Source organism: Castor canadensis, chromosome 8, assembly GCF_047511655.1.
Source record: "Castor canadensis chromosome 8, mCasCan1.hap1v2, whole genome shotgun sequence".
Classification (NCBI taxonomy): domain Eukaryota; kingdom Metazoa; phylum Chordata; class Mammalia; order Rodentia; family Castoridae; genus Castor; species Castor canadensis.
The window spans coordinates 15,821,423-15,842,904 of record NC_133393.1 but is presented as its reverse complement, the minus strand read 5'-3'; the positions used below and the strand labels follow the sequence as shown (position 1 = coordinate 15,842,904).

General features: G+C 43.9%; 1 long non-coding RNA gene across 1 annotated transcript in view; it reads right to left on the bottom strand.

Moving 5' to 3' along the window:
- The window catches only part of LOC141425445 (uncharacterized), a 142,399-nt gene extending 121,248 nt beyond the window's left edge, over positions 1 to 21,151 (bottom strand). The window contains exon 1 of the long non-coding RNA XR_012450466.1: positions 21,056 to 21,151. This is a non-coding gene — a long non-coding RNA (uncharacterized lncRNA). The remainder of the gene's footprint in view (positions 1 to 21,055) is intronic.
- Positions 21,152 to 21,482: the final 331 nt, after the last annotated feature.

The following is a 21,482-nucleotide window of genomic DNA, read 5'->3' as shown; positions in this document are numbered from 1 at the left end:
ACACATAAAGCTTTTTCTCTTAGTTAACACATTTCAGTTTAATTTCAGTAATATTTCCATTAACAACCTGTAATTAAAGCATCTAATAAAGATCAGTAATTCACTTAGCTAGATTTGAGTTTAAAAAAAATCAGAAAAGAGAAAAAATGCATTTGTGGAACTCAAATTCCATTCTCCTGTTAAATGAACGTTATGATTTTTCTGGGTATCTTAATTGAACCTCATTTTTTAACAGGAATATTAAACAAAAATTAAATTAAGCAAGTAATTTCCCTCTTAGAGTTTTTTTTAAAAGACTTGAAATGGAAAAGCTCTTCTGGATCATCCATTAGTGGAATGGAGTGGGTCAGGAGCATGTGTACTCTGCTTAGGTGCAGAAGGTGAGGACCTGCAAATCCTAAGTGGACCCCAGGCGCCCACAGACTTCAGGACCTGCTCAGTTCAGATTCCACAGAATCTGGCCCAGGGTGCGCTGAGACTGGTGGCAGGTGTAACTCAAGCAGTGAGAATAAGCCAGGACTGGGCAGGTCATTGAAGTGGACCCAAACCAGGGTGGGTAGAATTGGCTTCAGTGAGGCACTGAAGAGGGAGTAAGTCAGGGGTGACAAGTATCCAAGTCATGCATCTCATATTCTTACCTCTGATCCTCCCATCAGCTCCCTCTTAGGGCAGAGCTGTCGCAGCTGCAGCTCTGAGAAGTCCTAATGTGACACCAGGCCTGCCTGGCTCCAAAGGCAAGACTAGTTGCTTGGTCCTACAGGAAGCAGACTCTGAAACAAGATCACACATGCCAGACAGTCATGAGAGTCAATACCAGCTGGTTCCTTCATAGAGGAAGCTGGGCAATGCCAAACCGGGCATAAGTCTGACACTGGAGCAAATGAAAAAGAAAGGAATATTACACGCAACATCTTAGACTGAAGAACTGTCATGTCATAAGAGAATTTGTGAGGCTGCCAGAATCCTCCAGCCAAAGTGGCCCATAAGAGAGATCCTTATCTCAGAAGTAGGCCTATCTTGGTGGTTCTGTCACACTCATGCCTGACTGGGAGCATAATGGCAGTGAGGGACTTCAGAGCACAGCAGCTGGTGCTGCAGGGTCACTCACTCTTGCCACACCTGGAGAGCTGGGAAGGGCGTTGTCAAACTCATGGCATTGATGTGCCCTCTTTCTCTCTTCACCGTACCATACACCTCCCTTTGTTCAGATGGACTTGGTACCAGGACCTGGCAACAATGAGGCTGGTGAGGGACACCAGTTTTGAAGTTGTCTGTGAGCTGTTCTCCCTGCTGGAGAGCAGAGTGAAGGGAGTAGCCTGGGGTTGAGGAGCAGGTGGCGGGGGGAGGGCACAGGGTGGGCAGGAGCTGGAATCCTCAGTCAGTGACTGAAAACATGCCAGATGCTAGAAAGGGCTGCATAAATCCAGGTGAAAGAAGTTATGCAGGGCTCCACCCACAGGTCAAGAGGGATTGAAGAGGTCCAGGGTCTCCTGAGCCAAAACCTTAACAGATTCTGTCCACAGACTGGTGGGAAGCACCAGCTCAACAAAGGAAGCAACAGGGACCCAGCTGTTATGGCTATGCCAACAGCTCCAGCCTGGGCGGATCTTCGCCCCACTTCACCCCACTCTTGGTTTGCAAAGTCTTTGGTCCAGGGCAGGGCCAAGGGACAAAGCATTACTCCTGAAAGTTCCCCTCGTGGAGAAGGCCCTGTCACTGCCTTAGGGCAACTTCCAGTCTAATGGTGAAAATGTTGTTCTAGCCCTCAAAGAGTCCCTGGTCCAATGGAAAAGCACAACCCCCATTTACTCATTCCATAGATGTTAACTGAACTGCTACTGTGTATTTAAGTCATTTCAGTGATGAAGGAAATCTGGTACCATCTCTTAGGGGACATAGACAATAAAATAATAAATTAGCACACATTATGGTATGTTTGAAGCTAAAAAGAACTATAGGAAAGAGACAAAGTAGAGTGTATAAGGGAAGCTGGGGTGTAGAGGAGGGGAGTGGAAATTTAAACTAGATGGGCAGAGGGAAAGCTTGTGTGGAGCCCTGGAAGAAGTGGGAGTGGTTGAATGGGTTTGGAGAACAAGAGGCTGGTGACTGGGGCAGAGTGAGTGGAGAAGAAGGGTTCTGAGAGGAGAGGGTAAAAAGTGACAGGAACAGTTTCAGGTGGAGCCTTACAGGCACTTTCACTCCCAGGGAACTAGGGAGCCTGGCAAGGTTTTGAGTGGAAAAGAGACAACTATTAGCAGGAGTACTCTTGCTATTGTGTTGAGAAGACACTGTGTGGTGGGAGGGCAAGGCAGAGCAGAGAGGCCCAGTGGAGGGCCTCAGTTAAACCTCCCTCCTCCTGGAGAAACCCCAGTTAAACCAAGGTTCTAGCACAGAGCAGCTACCAACCCTGCCGTAAACGGAATGACTTCCAAGGGATATTTCTTTTACTGGAAGACAGCCTAATGCACAGTTGTGACCCCACAGGAAACTTATTTATACTAGCAAGTTGCTCTTATGATTCTTGTATAACCCATGTCCAGCTTTTAATTAATTAATTAATTAATTTTACTTATTTATTTATATATTTTTTGAAACAGGGTCTCGCTATGTAGTTGGGAATTCAAGATCCTCTTGTCTCAGCCTCCCAAGTTCTGGCATCACAGATGTGGGCTGCCATGCCCGGCTCCCATGTCCAAGTAATGCCTGCTGACACGGGCTCTTGCACTGTGAGTCTGACCTTGTGTCTCATCCCCTGCCCCTGTGCTCTAGGGAGAACCCAGCCAGAGAAAGTCCCTGGTTCTCCAGGTGGAAGGCGCAGATTCAGTGCACCACAACCTAGGATCAAAGTTCAATGATGTACTGCTCACAGACTGTAAGCAGGGAGGCGGGCACCATAAATCAGGAGGGCAGTCCTTGACCCTTGTAGCACATGGCAGGAATTGAAGTTAGGCAGAGGACAGAGAGGCTGGCACTAGAAGTAAAATAAGGGGCTAGGAGATGGGGCACTTTTAGTCTGCATGCAAATACCTGAGTAGTCCCATTAAAGGAAGCAGTAGGACAGCAGGGAGCCCAGCCTGCTGGGCTGGAAAGAGACTCTGAGGGTGCCTCTGGCCATTGGGTGAAGCACTCTACTTCTGGTTGAAGCACTCCATTTCTTTGCTTGTCTGCCCCTGCATATGGTAAAGCAAAAGAGCCAATATGGCAGCTTGGGTTCCAGTGGACAGTGGGGGTATGAGAAGGGGAACCACTGAGTGGTGAAGTTTGAAGGATTTATTGACAGGTTAGATATGGCATGTGTGAGAGGAAGGGAGGTGTCTATAAGCAAGGGTAACTCAGCCCTCTGCCCCCAGGCTCCCCTACACACACACACACACACACACACACGCACACACAACATGCACATACACACAGCCAGGAACACAGCCCTCAAAGTTCAGTCTCAGGAAAGGCAGCTTGGCGGGTGAGATCCCACCCCAAGCTAGAGGCCCAAGTCTTCCTCAGGAGGCTGACACTGCTGTCGATTGCGTGAACAGCCCAAGAAAGCACAGTAACTCAATTCAGCCACATAGCTCCATAATCTCATGTGAACCTCACAGCTGATGATTACTGTTTTATCACAGGCTCATAAAGTCCCCACATTGCCATGAATCACGGACACTTTGCCAGCCAGAGCCCAAACACCGCCAGCTCCGGAGGATGCCTGCCTGTGAAGCAGCTGCTGTGGTGCTTTTGAGGTCACCTTCCATGCTGCAAGGGCCTTTCTACCTGTTCACGGTGGAAATCAGAGAGCACATTCTCATCTCCCTCTACTGAGGGAGCTAGGGGCCTCTCATGCAACAGAATAAACAGCTTGGCAGCATAGGGCAGAGGAAAAGAGCCGGGATTCTGAGTCCAAAGGCATTTAAGACACTTAACTCAGGCTTCCCATTTACTAGTTATGTGGCCTTAGGACCTCAGCATCCTCATCTGTGCGACTTTAACATGGTGCCTGCAGTACACTTTGAAAATACTGATTCACTAGATATATTTAAATTGCAACTGCTATTAAGCCAGGCCACAGACAATCAAGAACCAAACCAGGCAGACACCTGAATCCAAAACAGAAGCTGCGTTCCAAAGCCAGAGTAGCACAAAAGGTCAGAGGGAGGCTGGAGAAGCCACAACGCAAGCAAGGCCATGGGTTAAAGTCAGGACAAAAATACCTAACGTTATAAACCAGTAGAACTGGGAAAGACCTTAGTGTCTTCTAGCCTGCTAGTTTTTGCAGCTCTGTATAGCAGGTGAATAATTTTTCATATGAAATCTGCATAATCCGGGTTCTCTGGGGACACAGAGCAGTAAGATGTATGTATTTAAAGAGAGAAGTTTATTTTAATGAACCAGTGCGTGCAGATAGAGAAGCTAGCAAGTCCAGCATCCACAGGGAGGACTATCGGACTGCAGATGTAGGGAAGAAGCAATATTGCAGTCAAGTCAGCCCGTGTGCGGGTTGAATTCCTTCGTGTTTCAGAGAGGGCAATATTTGATCTATTAAGGCCTCCAACTGATTGGATGAGGCCCATCCCATTAGGAAAGCAATTAGCTTTACTCAAAGTCCACCAATTTAAATGTTAATCTTGTCCAAAACACAGCCTCACAGAAACATGCTGAATAATGTTTGACTGAATATCTGTTTTGTAGACATAAAATTAACCATTGCTGGGTCTGACACAACTCCAGAATATAAAATAGATGAGAGAAAACCTGCAGCTGTTAAAGAGAGGAGGTCCACGTCCTGCTCACTTTGCCCTTTTTCCACTGCAGCAGCTGCAGAGAACTCAGGGAACACAGTTTGGAAAAGTGCTCCCCTATACCAGTCAAATAACTAAGCTCTGTCTAGAGCTAAACTCGGTCTCCTCTCTCCCCTGTGCTGGTTTCTCTGTGTCACAGCTCCTGCTAGATTACAATTCCTTGGATAGAGTCCCATGCTCAGACCTTTGCATGCCAGCTCGTAGCAAGGAGGTCAACTCTCATCATATTTGCTGAATGGATAGATGAGTCAGTGAATAAATGCAAGGACAAAGATCAAAGGCTGGAAGTTCTCAGTCCACTGAGAACAGTGCAGTCAAGATGGCAGTCAGCAGCAGTGCCGCAGAGCCAGGGCCTCACGCCCACTCTGCAATAAGTAGGACTGATGGCTGAATTGCAGAGGAAGTCTCAGGAGGGAGGCTGAGATGCTGCCATTTGCCTCACCTACCCACAGATGCAAACGCAACTCCTGAGTGACTGTGGAATGCACACAACAGCTGTCCATGCAGCAGATTCACTGTGGGCAGGCAGGGAAGTGGGTCTGTATGTACAGTGGGGAGCATACAGTGTGATGAGAGAAAGCCAACAACCCAGAGAAACTGCTGTAGGGGGAAGAAGGGGGAAGCCACCCTAGGACAGCAGCCTCTAGTGAGTAGAGTGAGCTCCAAATGGGAGGACCAAGTAATTATCTGGTGGATAAATGACCAAACCCAGAATATGCAGGCTCCATCCAAATATTACTATATATATTTGCTATTTAAAAGTAAAAAAACAGCTGGAGCTGGGTACTGTATAATGAAAAGAGGTTTACTTAGTTCAGTTGTGGAGGTTGAAAGACTGCATGGTGCCAGCTCTGGGGAAAGATTCCCTGGCTGTATCACAACATGACAGAGGATATCAGGTGAGAATGTAGGTAGAAAAGAGAAAGCCAGAGAGATTCGGGGGTCAGACTTGCTGTTTTTATAACAACCCGCTCTCAAGGAACCAACCAAAGTCCTGCAATAACAACATTAATCTCTTCCAAGGGTGATGGCCTAATTATTTGTATAGACTCTACCTCTTAAAGGTCCCATAACCTCCCCAAGTCCTACGCTAGGGAACAAGCTTCCAGGACATGAATCTTTGGGGAACATACTCAAACCACATCCAAACCACAGCACTTACAGAGAGGCCCTCTATCAACATCAGGCCTGGAGAATTCTGGGATCCAAGGCAGTATGTACTGCATGGAAGAAAAGGTTATTTGCACACTGAGTGAGGCCCAGGAGCCATCGGCTATGGGTGCCACTGAGCCTCCCTCTATCTGGTAATTAATCAGGAACAGAGGTTAGCATCTGCCCTGCCTCTGTCTCAGAAGCCTCTGGAGGTGGAGCGATTTCCTGCCAGCTGTAAACACAGCTGCTCTTTAGATCCTAGTGTACCCAAGGTAAGGGAGAAGGAGGACCACCCTGGCAGAGAAGGAGCAATGAGCCAAAGAAAATACAATGACAAAGGAACTTTTTGGCAGGTCTTTCCTCTCTACACCTGATCCCAAAGTGCTTCTCTTAAAGAGTCTGAGACCAGTGAGGGAGGAGGAGCAGGGAGAGGCATATTTCTTCAGAGCTGTTTCCATTTCTGATTAAGACAACCCAGACTCTTGACAACCTGTCCCCACCTCCCTCCAGAACAGTGGTGCTCAGTCCTGGCTGCCTCCTAGAATCTCCTGAGGGCTGTTTAGAAGCACTGATGCCCACGCTCCAGCCCAGAGAACCTTGTTAAATTGGATCGGAGTAGAGCCTGAGCATTGACTCTGTGGTAAGAGTTAACTAGTTGAAGCTAATGTGTAGCCATGATTGTGAACCTCTCTCTTAGCCATCAGATCCTTCACAGCCATTCCCAACGCCTACCCCTCCACACCTTCTCCCTGCCCTCCAGACTCCTGGCTATGCCCCACCACCTGGACTTTTCACAGGACTAAGCATTTACATGTGTCCTTTGGAGTTCCCAGACTTCCCACTGTGCAGTCTTTCCCTACTTGGCAAATGCTTCATCCTTCAAGACCCTATCTACATGTTGTCTCCTCTCTGGAGCCCTCCCTGACTTCTTTGGGCCAAGTTTGTCTGTGTGCCTCTGAGCCTCGTTCATCCCTTGCACTGTACCATGGCCTTTGAGAGGGCATCTGCCACCTTGAACTCTAGCCTCTCTCTTCACCCAACTCCCAGCTTGGGAAAGACTCTGACCTTGAGGATGGGTCTGATTCAAAAGTTAAAACATGTATGGGTGAGCACACCTGTGTGTTCATTTACTAATTTACTTAGTGTTTCCTATGTGTTGAATACTGTGAGAATGATGCTGTGATGATGAAGAAGAAGAAAGCCAGTCTTCCCTCTCATATTCCCTGTGGCTCAACTGTCATAAGTCAGCTCAATAAATAAATATTGGCTGAAGTGAGAGAGTTCTTGACAGAAGAAGAATAGGCAAGGCAGGGTGGCACAGATGATGCTGTATGTCCCACTGGGAGAATTCAGCGCTCAGGTCCCATGAAGCTTGATAGGGTCTGGTCCATGGGATATGAGCAGAAGTGATGTGAGCCCTTTTCAGGCCTTGCCTTCAAACACAGTGCATGTAACCCCACAATTCCTTTCCTTTGCCTTGATGACCTTGGAGGCCACACTGATACAGTCACAAAATGAAGGGCTATCCAACTTGCCATGCCCTTAAGAAAACAAGAAATGACCCTTTTGTGTATGACCACTGAGATCTGTGAATCAGAATATGCCAGCAACACTCCAGCTTACCCTGATGGATACAGGATGTTTTGGGCTTTAAGCATGAACACATGACTAAAAGTCGAATAAAATAGGAGTTTCTCTCAGCCATAATAAAGCCTGCAAAGGTAGGTAATTTCAGAGTAGAACAGCAACTTCATGGTAGGAGGGCATGGAGAAGTACCCAGGCCCTCTCCATCCACTAATTCTGCCCCCTTCAGCATGTCACCCATGTCTGTACTATATTCACAGGATGGCGTCTGCATTTCCTGGCATCATGTATATAATGTGTTCAAGGCACGAAAGAGGGGGAGGCAAAAACATCTCACCATCTTTCTCTTCTTAGGAGAAAATGAAATCTTTCTTGGGAAGCACAGCAGATAAGCCTTGATAGCTCATTGGGTCCATGGTCAACTCTGGTTGGAGAATAGGCTAGAAGATCTCCAGTAGCATTTTCCTGCTTTATCTTGGGAAGTGGGCTGTGCCACCTGGGAGGGGCCAAGTGTCCTACCTCTCCACCTAGCCTGTGCAGAGAGATACTGGCTGAAAAAGCCACGCCAGAGGTGGGAGGTTGACCTACAGAATCTTGACCATGCAGGCCCAGGCAAAAGCCTAATTACTAACTGTAATTCATCCCTGAGTTTGTGGTTTGGGGAGAATACCAGGGAACCCACTGCTGTCTCAAAGAGGCAAGAGACAAACACAGGATCATTTGTTTTATTCCTTCTTTCCAAAGAGTCTTATGAGGCATGTCCTTTATGGCTGTGTACCCATTATATTTCAAATTCATTCACATAACCTTGATGTATTGCTAGGAGTCTGATTTTATTTCCTCCAAAGCACTTGTGAGAAAAATACTTATATGTGAAGCTGGGTGAGCCTATGGATGGGCCTTTGTTCTCTTACAGGAACACTGTGTTGTGAGGGCCATTGCACAGAGATGGGAACTCACCTGACTCTGTTAGCATTGGATAAACCAGGCATCTGCCAGGGCCAAGGAGATGCTTGCCTGGACACTTTGATTTGGGGAACCCCTAAGGTCATGTTGCATCCTGAAAAATCTCATCCCTACCCTCAGATCCCTAACTTCCCTGTGGAGTTATCCCTTAGGTCAAAACAATGTTCCTCCAAGTTTCCCTCAACACTTACTTAATGGAAGATAAAAGCCAATGGGTTTGCTAAGGCCTCTGAGAGGGTCCCCAGGGCAGATATACAGCTGGTTGTTGAAATATTGAAATAATTTCCAACCAGTTAGCAAATGGCTGTGTCATGGGCCCCCTGAAAGCCTCCTCATGCTGCTTCCTCATCCCTCCTCTAGGATTCCAGTTCTCCCCACAATCCAGCAACTAAAGGGTTAATCCCTGTTGTTGCCAAGTGTCCTCCAAGACCCTGCTCCAGTTCTGATAGGTTGTTACTCACACTGCTTGCAAACATTTGACTGTCACTTCCTTCTAATTGTAGCCTGAAATGGTCCACTTAGAGGTTGCTGTTTTAGCTAAAAAATGATAGCAAATGTTGTATTCTGTGTCACAGCTTTCCCATATATGAATTCATATGAAATCAGTGTTTTAAAATACTATCTATCAAATAAAAATATTTCTTCAAGAGAATGCGTAATAATCATCCTGAGGCTTTGGTCCTCCCAGCACATTGGTGAGTATCTCCCAATTAATCAAAGTGCCCAGTTTAAGAATCCAAGATCCAAAGTGCTATTGTCACTTGCCCAATGTTACATATGGCAGCCTAGAAAGTCGAAGCCAAGCCCATCAGTCTGCAGACTGTGCCCAAACTTGGGCTATGGTAAAACCCAACCCCTACTTCCTCTCTGCCAGCCCACTGTGCTGTGCTTCCTAATCCAATCACCCCAAACTAACAGGGCTCATTTTCCATCATCAAATCCACCCATGTCACTCCATCTCCAGGCTGCTGTTCATGCCGTTTCTGCCAGCAGGACTACTCTTTCCCTCAGCATAGGCATCAAAGTTAAGCCCAAAGCTACATCAGGCCCCTCCAGAGCAGACCCCCAGGCTGTAATCACTTCTCCCTTGTTTTTTTCACCTAACCTATGGCTTGCATCCCTTTCTATCCAACATTGTAATTATTTACACTCATCTTTTGAACTTGACTCTGAGATCCTTGAGGCAGGGCCATATGGCATTGATCTTTTTACTCAGCACAGTATCCAGACATGGAGCAAGCAAGCAGAAAATGTTTCTTTAATAACTGAAGCACACACTCACTTAGTACACCTTGACATTAGTAATTGTGTTTTTGTTTCATGAGACAGGATGGATAGAGCATGGAGCAGGGCATTTTGATGGGAAGTGTAAGAAATGGTTTAGACAAGGTGGGACCATGAACTACCAGGATCCAACATAAAGATAAAGATGTGAGGGACAAACTCCATCCATGTCATAGGTTTCAAGTGGCATCAATTATGTGAACCGGCTCTGGAGCCACACTGCATGAGTTTGAAACCTGACTCTGCTACTTATAAGTTCTGGAGATGGTTCTTAACTCTCCATAGTTCCCATCTGTAAGACAGGAAGAACATTTGTGCCCACCACATTGCTTTATGTAAGAGAATTAATGTGTTAGTGCAGTACCTCTAAAACAGAACAGTGGTTAGCTAATGGTTATATGTTGTAGAGGAGACATCCCTGTATCACCTAGGGTCTGGTCCAAATCCCACAAAACAGCTTTGGCAAGTTAATTCACTTGCTAATCCCTGCTTCCTTCAGGATACAGAGACTCATAATCATCCAATAGTATTCTCTTACACCTCTGTAATAAGTAGCCTGTGTGCCAACTTCAGGATAGTTTCACATTCTCAGATCAGGCTAGCTTCTAGAAGACAGGTTTATATACTGATTATGTAGAATGATTTTGAGGTTAACAAAAGACAAACAGGGGGCTGGAGCCATGGTTTAAGAGGTAGAGTGCCTACCTAGAAAATAACAAAGCTCTGAGTTCAAATCCCAGTACCACCAAAAAAAAGACAAGCATATGAAAGAGAAAGTTAAATACATGTCTCAATGCCTATCCTCTCCAAAATAGTCTCTTCTTCGCTTTTGTTATGGTACTCAACATTTTTGACAGAGATTAATTCAATTGAGTAAAATTTTGAAGGAAAGAAAGAGGAAGGGGAAGGGAGGAAAGGAGGAAAGAAGAGGAAAGGGGGAAGAGAGAAAGATATAAATTTAGTAAAAGAATTCCACAACCATTCATAATTTAGTGTGAATTTGTTAAACCAGATTGCCTTTCTGACACTTACCTGAAACCAATGTACTTGGAAAATGGCAGTGTGGGTAGACTGGGATCAAAAATGGAAAAAGGCAATTTCAGAAAATGTTTGAAAAGAACTGGTCTGGGTGGTATATGCAGAATAGAGTAGCAGAGGTTGGGAATCAGTAAGGGTAGACCCAGCATCCTGAAGGCAACATCAGTAATCAGCCTCCAAGAGGTGGGTAAGAGCAGCAGGACACAAGTTAAGATCAGAAAAAAGCAGTAAAGAATATCTTACATCTTCAAATTTAGTCCTGGGGTCTGGCAGTTCACATCTGTAATCCTAGCTACTTGAGATTGAGAGGATTGCAGTTCGAGGCCAGCCTGGGTAAATAGGTCAAGAGATCCCACCTTCAAAATAACCAGTACAAATGGCCAGGAGGTGTGGATCAGGAGGTAGAGCCCCTGCTTTATAAGTGCAAAGCTCTAAGTTCAAATTCCAGTTCCACCAAAAAAAATTAGCCTAGTGGTTGCTCTGGAAGTGAAAGTAAGGCAGATGCTTTACCCACAGTCATTCAGCATTTCCAGTACACAGCAACCTTGAGCCCAGGGATCAGAGAGCCACTGAAGCTAGCTTTGGGTGTCTCCTCTCTTTACGCCTCCCCTGCCTATAACTAAGGGAACAATGTTCTCTCCGTGGTCCTGAGAGACAGTGCCCTATGCAAACATGGTGAGAAGTCTGCTCAAACTCCACTATCTCTCTATTCCTTCTCTTTATTCTCTGAGAAAATGGGGCACTTCCAAATACTCTTGCCCGATTTCTTTAGAGAAAACAGCATTCTTGTCAACACAAAGGCAGTTGCTGGAATAAATTGCCTATCCACCGCTCTCTCCCCAACCTCAGCTACCACCCAACTGCCATTTCGTCATTCTTAGTAAAGTACCATAATGGTTTAGACAATGATAATTCATCAGGGAGTCAAAGAGCTGGAAGGGCACCAAGAGGACATCTAGTCCCATGGGCTTCACTTTTGACAGGCAATAACACTAAGACTCAGAAGAGAACATGGTTCCCCAAAGTCAAGTTGAAGGTGGAGCCACCTAGAACCCAGGACAGCTGACTCCAGTCTCCTCCTCCAAACCTCAATCGCTAGCTTTGTAGAGTGGTGAGCTCTGTGTAGGCTGGATTAGAGTGTCTCACTATGATCTTTGATTTGTGAGGATCCTGAGGTTGGCATGAAATATAAGCTACTTCCTCATAGATATCATTTTTTGTTATCCAAAGACTTTTAGCAGGATTAGGTTATATGACCCTTTCTAAACCAATGACTTGCAAGGGAATAGGATTACTAGAATGGGTTTAAATGAATGAGATATATCCTAGAGTCTTGTGGGAAGCAGTAAACACCCAAATGAAGTCAGTTCTGCCACCAAGAGGAAGGCAGTGGAATGACCAGGCACTCAACAGTATCTGCCACATTGCATCCTAATCTTGGAGAAGTGTGGTGCTCAGAGCATGGACTATGAAGCTAGACTGACCAAGTTCATACCTTGCTCTGCCACTTACTAGGTGTGTGACCTCAAGCATGTTACTTTGCTTCTCTGTGCCTCAAACTCCTTGAGAATAAAATAGAATCTACCCCCTTGGTGCTATAAAGATGATATGTTTGGAGATTGAAGGTGGAGGATTAGAGACACCAGCACTTTTTTGTGTCTCAACAAATCTGAAAGAAAATCATCAGGTTTCTGGCTCAGGGAGAGAATGATGGCAAGGAAAAGCAAGACAAGGCAACAGTAAACAGTAGACAGACTACAGATGAAATCCAGAAATATTAAGCTTTAGATTTATGAAAGAAACAATGAACTCCAACATAAAGCACTGGGAAAAATGGTAGGGAAGAGGGAGAATCCCCACCACCAGGGCTATAAGCAAAAGAGAAAGGGCAAACCTCAGGAAGACCCACAGGTGCATACCAGCTGGCTCTCTACAGAAACAAAATTCAAGACGGGAGATCTACATACTGTGGCCACATTAAGATGGAAGAGAGGGAGCCCAGTCTTTAAAAGATATAGAGATAGATAGGTAAATAGATTAAATAGATAGATAGATGATAGATAGATAGATAGATGATATAGATATAGATAGATATAGATATAGATATAGATATAGATAGATATAGATATAGATATAGATATAGATATAGATATAGATATAGATATAGATCTCCAAACCCAAAGACTCCCCTCTCCATGCCTCAGATTCTTCAACAAAATCTGCTATGGTGGAGGGTGGAAAATGCTTAACTGCAAAGCCAAAGACTCAAATCACCAAGACAATAACTGCAGAGCTCTGAGTGAAAAGCTGCAGCACAAACTCTGAACTCTGGAAAGAGGAGAGACATAAGTTGTCTGTGGGAAGACAGAGAGTTGTGAGACTAAGGCAGTCGGGATCAATTAGAATTCTGTGCCTTGCCCAGCCAGTGCAAAGAACATTGTCTGGACAGTTTTGTACACCTCCAGAAGGCTAGACAGATTGGTGGACAGCAGTCACTGCTAGAAAATTTATTTCCTACATAAACCAACACAAGTGGAGACATCCAACTTATGGATTCTTTGTTCACCTTCCAGGAAGAGTTTGAAGTGCCTGGACCCTACATTCCCTGCAATGGGAGGCTTGCTTACAGATAAGCACTGTCCTAAATTCAACCCAGCAGGAAAGGCAGGTTGGGGCTCAGACCCTTAAAAGACTATACTGCTCTAACTTCTTATAAATTCAGAGAGGAAAAACAGACAAAATAAGCTGCTCACAGAAGAAATTAAAAAGACAAGTCTGTTGGAGGAGGGGATAGAAATCTACTTTTTTCCCTCAGTGAGGAAGAACTGTTGACTGACTAGTGTATAACTTATTTTTATTTTTATGCTAGATTATTATGTTGTTGTTTTGTTCTTTTCCTTTTTTCTTTTCTTTTTTTCTCTTTTGACCATTTTGTCCCTTGCTGTACTCATTTTACTCTGTCCTGTCTCACCATCATTGTAGTTTTTCTTATACCTTCACCACATAGTCTTTTCCTTTCTTTTCTATTTTGCTTCTTTTCTCCTTTTTTCCTTTCTCCACCCCTCTTTCCTTTTCAGTACTTAATTATTAATATCTTTGGATAAAATAATTATTAACCTCCTAGTGTATCATATAAGCATTCTAGTTCCTTTCCTTTTTAGCCTTCTTGGGGGTGTAGTTGATGTTTCCAGTTGTTTTATACTACATTTAAATATTTGATATGGGTTTGAATTGTCCTTAATCCTGCCTGTTTTCTTTCTTTTGAGTGATAAGAGGGATTGTGGCCCTAAAAGAAGACTGCACTAAGAAGTCTCCAAGAATATATATAAATAAATAAATAAATAAAATAAACAAACACATGCATGTCAACTGATGTGCAAATTGCAATGCAGACATGACCTATGAAAAATCAAGGCAAAATGATTCCTTCAAAAGTTCATAATTCTCAAATAACTGAATTAAGAGATACTGAAATGACTGATATTACAGATAAAGAACTCAAAAGTACACTTTTTAAAATGATTAATGACTTCAAAGAGGATTCAAACAAACAGATGATGAAGTAAGAAGACAATTCAAGATCTAGATAAAAGAGTCAGCAACATAGTTGAAAAGTTCAGCAAGGTTGTTGAGATTCTCAAAACAAACAAACAAGAAATGTGGGAAATAAATCAAATTTAAAAACACAGTGGAAAGCATCACCAATAGACTGGATCATGCAGAAAAAAAGAATATCAGGGATTGAAGACAAGATTGAAAACTACATTCAGATAACAATAAACAAAAAAGAAACAAGCATGAACAAAAGTTTCAAGAACTCCAGGACACAACAAAGAGACTAAACCCAGGAATCCATGGGGTAGAAGAAAGAGTTGAGATATAAACTGAGGTCATAAGAAAGTCATTTGACAAAATTATACCAGAAAAATCCCCAAATCTTGAGAAAGATATGGACATTAAAGTACAAAAGACATATGGAGCCCCAAATAGAATGGGTCAAAAAAGAAACTCTACATGTCACATTACACATAAAGCATCAAGTCTAGAGAACAAAGGATGTTAAAAACTGTAAAAGCGCAATGTTGGCTTATTTACAAAAACAAAAATATCAGAATTACATCAGACCTCTCAACAGAAATCCTAAAAACCAAGACATATTTTGGGTTCTGGGAATAAATAATTGCCAACCAAGAACACTACATGCAGCTACATTATCCTTTAAAAATCAATGGAGAAATAAAGAATTTCTAAGAGAAAGTTCTCTTAGAAGCAGTTCATGACCACTAAGCCAGCACTGCAGAAGAATAGTCACAAACATGAGGAAAGAATAGATTTCATAACAGAAATAAATAAACACATGAGAATTAGCAAAGAATCAATCATGTTCACCTCAATAAACCAGCAGCCTCCAAAGTAAGGGTAAAAGAAAAGAACAAATAAGGACTGGGATACTATGGTTCAAGTGTACTTGCCTAGCAAACATAAGGCCCTGAGTTCAACCTCCAGTACACAAAAAAATAAAGAAACAAGAGAAGAGAAAAGAAAAAGAAAGGAAAAGAAAAGAAAAAGAAAAAAAGAGATATAACCCCTGCAAGAATTGCTGTAGACATGGCTCAAATGGTAGAGTGCCTACATAGCAAGCTTTAGGCTCTGAGTTTAAACCTTGGTACTGCTAAAAAAACAAACAAGGAAGCAAAAACAAATAGTAATAGAATCAACCAGGGGAAAAATGACAAAATTACAGGAATCAGAAAACACCTCTCAATAATAATCCTAAATGTGAATGACCTTAAACTCTCCAGGGAAAAGATGCAGATTATCTGTCTGGATTAAAAAAAAACAAGATCCAGGCCCAGCACCAGGCATGTAACCCTAGCTACTTGGGAGGCTGAGATCAGAAGGATCTTGGTTCCTAATCAACCCAGAAAAAAATTTTGCAAGACCCCATCTCGTAGAATGACTATCACAAAGAAAACAAACAACAGTAATGCTGGCAAGGATGTGGGGGGTTGGGAAAAGAAACCCTTATACACTGTTAGTGGGAATGTAAATTAGTGCAGCCAGTATGAAAATCAGTATGGAGATTCCTCAAAAAAAAACTAAAAATAGAACTACCATATGATCCTTCTAAACAACTCCTGGGCATATACCCAAATGAAAGTTAAGTCAGCATACAACAGAGATACCCATGTTTTTTGCAGCATTGTTCACAATAGCCTAGCTCTGGAATCCACCGAGGTGCCCATCAAAAAATGAGTGAACAAAGAAAATACAGTATATATACATAACAGAGTATTCAGCCACGAAGAAGAATGGAATTATGTTATTTTCAGGAAAATGGATTGAAAAGGATCAACATATTCAGGCAAATAAGCCAGATTTAGAAACACAAATACCACATTTTCTCTCATATATGGGATCTAGATCCATAAATATGATAAAAGAAATAAACCAAAAGGCGTGAACCTAAATGAAGGGTTGTCGGGTGGAGAGGGAAGGGAGAAAAAGGGGGTGACGGTGCGTGGATGAGGTTAAAGTACATTGTATGCATGTGTGGAAATGTCATGATGAAACCTATTGTTTTGTACAATAAAAAAATTTTAAAAAGAGAAAAGATGATATAAGTTAGCATATGTAAAATATGCAAATACATACGATATGTAAGACACTGTCCACAGTCAATGTTAAATAGGGGAAGCTGTTGTTAGTTACTTCCTAGTTCCCTCCCCATTTTACACACACACACACACCCCATGTACCTAACATCACTGCCACAGAAGTTTCACCATGATTCCAGAATTGACCTCATTTTTCAAACCCTGAGAATTCACATATGGCAGCCCTTCCACTTGTGAAGATGAATGTCACACCATCCTTCCTGTTGACATTTAAGAGCTTGCTCAGCACTGTCTCTTCTATAAACCTTCTCTGAACCCTCCAGGAAGGCATTAGTCTCTTCCTCACCTCAACCGCTGTGCTCTCTCAGTCTCAGTGCACCCTGCCTGGTTTTGTGGCCTCGAGTGGGTGTGTCTGCCTCCCTTCCTGGGCTGGAAATGCTTTAGGAAAGGAATCTATCCTTGACCTAGTCTTTGCTCTGTCTCTCCTTAGGAAACACTGTCCTACATATCACATATTCTCAGTAAATGTTTATGGAGTCACACAGAGTTGAATCAAAATACATAGTGGCTGCCCTCAAAGAGTTTGCAGTCTAGCCAGGAACAGGACACACTTGGCCTTACAAGCAGTCCCCAGAGACATGGTGCCCCAGTAAGCCAAGCTTGCTCCATTCCCTACATTCCCTTGCCTTTGCACATGCTGTTCTTTCTGTCACTAGAATCTTTTTGCATCTGGTAAAGTGCTATTCACCTGTCCAGTCTCCACTTCAGCATGCCTCCTCTGTGAAGCCCCTCGTAGAGGTACTGAGACCCATTGATACTTCTCTACTTATTATGGTGCCCAGCACATTCTCACATCTGCCTCCCTCTCCCACCTGGGAGCTTCTTCAGAACTAAGACTGTATCTTTTCATGACAGCATCCCCAGAACCAGTGCAGAGCCTGACAAGGAGGAATCCTCAGTGCACGTTTGCTGAGTGAATGAGCAAGTGAGTTCGTGGGTAACCTGGAACCACTACTAGGGATTTATGTTAGTTCTTTTTTGTCCATTTCTCAGAGCAGCAACCCTGGGACCTTGGTAACAACTTGACAACAGGCTCAGTTCTCATGGGGCCAGTCAGTCTGAGAAGCAGAGGTTGGGAGCCATGTTGGTGGAAGATGCCAGGCCTTCTGGAGGAGGACACATAACTAGTGCAATCCTGCCTGGTGTTTGTCCCAGGAAAGAAAGCTGCATTGAGAAGAGGCATGTGGAGTAGGGATTACATGAGCCTCCAGGTCAAGGGGCCTGGTTGCAATGCAGGGAAGGGAGCTTTCATCTCAGATGCATCTACAGGTGGGCATAGGTTGGTGTTTCCGGCAGGATTCTGGTATGTATTCCCATTGATGACATCTGCCATGTGCTCTTGCAGTTGTCCCTGTGAACTTCCACTGTGACAGCAGATCTTATAGTTCCCTGAGCCCATTCCCATGTACTACTTTAGACAAGCCTGAGATTAACTCTGCAGGGACTGCCCTGCCTATGCTCCAGATGAGGAAACTCACAGTCAGAGAGGTCAAAGCCTGGCCCAAAGGCACACAGCTAGTAGGGCCAGGGGCTCTGGATCCAAGCAGGGCCTCATTGTGAGGGTGAGGGGTACAGAAAATGGGAATGAAGTGTATAGGGATGGGGGGGTTGTGTTGAATGTCTGTGATTGTGTGCGTGTTTATGTCTGTGTCACATATGTGCATCTCTCTGCTTATATGCATGTGTGAATATGTGAGTCTGTGTGTATTTGTATCTCTGTATATGTGTGTGCACATATGCACACGTGTGCTAAACCAGAAAAGAACTGGAGCATCTCTTGTTGCAGAGGCTTCTTCCATAGGACAAGGATGGAGCCCTCTGACTGCCTTTAGTGCCATACCTCCTTCTAAATGATGATCAAGCGTACTGGTATTTTTTAAAGCCCCGTTCTGTTCTTATGTCAGTTCTGCATGTTCCCCAGTTCCTTCTAGAATGCAAAGGGAGCAGCTGATGCAGATGTGCTAAGACCTCCTGTCATCCTGCCACCCAGGTTGTGTTCCCCACTGAGAAACAGAGGGCTCCTCCTTTGTCACCCAGAGACCACAGTGTCACCAGACCTTCCACATTCATCCTCACGTCTTCTTCCATGTTCAGAGGAGCACATAATGTTCCTGAATGCAGAGGACTCTCTTCGGTGTCTGCACCCAGCTTCTAAGCTGACTCAGGGGACAGAAATGTGGTTTCAGGGTGGCCCCCAGTGCATTCATCACTTCTACCACTTGGAGCAAGTTGCTAGCACTGAGAACCATCATTTCTCCACCTGTAAGATCAGGGTCACGATGTCCCTAGAGAGGATGAAATGTGGAAATGCTCCATAGATTGTAGCAGGCTCTGCATGTGACTTGTTATCATCACAGCAGCCTTCAGGGGCCATTAGAGCCTCCCAGAAGCAAGAGACCCCTTCTTCTACCCTTCTGCCTCTACCTGCCTTCCTTTGGATGTGACAGCTCCCCTGGCCCATCAAGGTCTCCTTTGTTCTGCCTCCACCTGCCTCAGCTGGCCTTCACTGCCTCTACCCCTACAGCTCCCCCAAGCTACTATGTGCTGCAGCCCTTCCAGAACCCAAAGGCTTCCCTCTGACTGCTTAATTGTAATTAGCAAGGGCCTTGTACTCAACAGTATGGTCTTATGAGCCACCAGACCATTTTGAAGAGGGCTTTGGATGTGTCAGGGTGTCATGTGTGTGAACACATGTGCAGTAGGTGGAGGTAGTAGGGGCAGGTGTTGTATATGTGTGAAGATATCCAAGTATCCAGGTATCCCTCTCTGTCCTAAAAGAAGATAGGGACCTCTGTCCCTCACCTAATGCAGGTTGATCCATCTTCTCCAAGGTTCCCCAGCTATGGATGAATTTCCCCAATTCTTTAAGGCGGCAATGTGAATTGGGCCTAAAGGTATTCCTGGGTATTCTACCTAAGATCTGGCCCTAAGATCAGAAGCATGGACACCACTTGGGAGTTTCTTAGAAAAGCAGTCTCAGTGACAAGGTAACATTATATTGCAAAGGTGATGAGAGTCTCACTCCCACAATTGCTGTCACCTCTGTTGTAGCAGGTTGGAGAGGGATTCTCCTGCAGGCTTTGAAGAAGCAATTGAGAGGGCCCAAGGGTTGTCTGGGTTGTCTCTAGGAGCTGAGTGTAATCCCCAACTGGAAACCAGCAAGAAAATGGGGACCTCGGCCGCAAAGTCCCAAGGAATGGAGTTCTGCCAACAATCTGAATGAGCTCTGCAGAGAACCCTAAACTTCAGATGGAATTACAGCTCAAGGAGACCCTAAACAACTAAGTTGTGCTTGGACTTCTGATCTACAGAATCTGAAATAATAAATTCGTGTTGCTTTAAACTACTCGACTTGTGATGATCTGTTTCACAGCAATGGAAAATTAATACATCTAACTCAGGAGAAAATCATGGGTTAGCCAGGCACCAGTGGCTCACGCCTATAATCCTAGCTACTCCAGAGGCAGAGATCAGGAGGATCACAGTTTGAAGCCAGCCTAGGCAAATAGTTCATGTGACCCCTATCTCAAAAATAGCTAACACAAAACAGGGCTAGGTAAACCCAGGAGAGTAAGTTTCAAATGTCAATTTCAAATCAAGTGTCAACCTGGACAAAATATTAAATAAATCCCCTATTTGACTGCTATACTCCAGAGTTCAGTTTTCCTGGGCTACCCCACTACTCAATCCTCACAGGCTGTGACTGGTTTAAGATCTCCCCAGACACACACAGACCAGTCTGTGCCACCGAGAGGGAAGTAGGCATCCATCTCATTAGGAAATGAAAGAAAATAATGTTGGTTTCCCTTTAAATATTTGGATGTACAAAAGGATTACTACTAACAAGTCATTGGCAAGGGTGTCGGGAATCCAGCATTTCCATACATTGTTTAATATGAGTATAAATCGGATCAGCTTTTCAGAGCCCAATTTAGCAAGATCTATTAAATTGCAAAATAAGCATGTTCTTTCATCCAGAAACTCTCCTTTCTTAAGAATTTCCCCTACTGAACATTAGCACAGGGTCAGATTATGTATATAACATACGAAGATACTAATTGAAGCATTGTTTGTAATAGAGAAAAAATTGGCAGTGCCTATCACTAGCTGATTGGTTAAATACATGTGGTACATTTATACTGGAATACTATTCAACCATTGGAAAAATGAGGTTCATTTGTATGTGGTGACATTTCTGTCATATCTATGATCTACTGTTAAAGAAAAAAGCAAGTTGCAAAGAACTACATACAGTATATCATTTTTGGTAAAAGTAATTACATATTTATATGTTAAAATATGCATAGAAAAAGTAAAAAAATATAAACCAAATTTTTGGAACAGTTATTTCTTGAATTATAGGAAGCTTTCTGTTTTATATATATACTTCTAGATTATATTGTATGATGGGAACTTTCTCTATTATACATTTCTATATTGTTAGAAAATTTTACTATGTACATTTGTTAATTTTATAAGAAAACAAAACAATAAATATGCTTTAACAATCAGATTAAGCATTCCCGGATCATTCATCTACCATGGGAGAAACTCATGCTCACCTGTCAGGCTCACATTCAAGGCAGGCTTCTCACAGGCCTGCAGTGCTGCCAGCAGACACATGGTTTCCTACAAAGGGCCAGTGTGTACTGCAGAATTCATGGTAGCCAAAGGGAGGGCTGGTCTTTACCCTTAGCTTCTGGTAGTGATCTCTAGGCATGTGGAATATCATGCCTGGTAGACATGTCTTCATTGGCCCCGCTGGGGTCTCTGGATGCTGCACAGTCTAATAGTTGATTTGTGATGGGGAAATTGGGCCGCATGGTAATAGTTCCCCTACAGAAGAGATGGAGACTCAGGGTCAGCCAGGCAGGTGTGATGAAGCCCCAGTAAAAACTCTGGGCACCAAATGCTAGTTGATAATAGCCCATGTGTATTGTCATGTATCTATGGGGGAAAAGTGACAGAGACCTGACTAAGGAGAGCTTC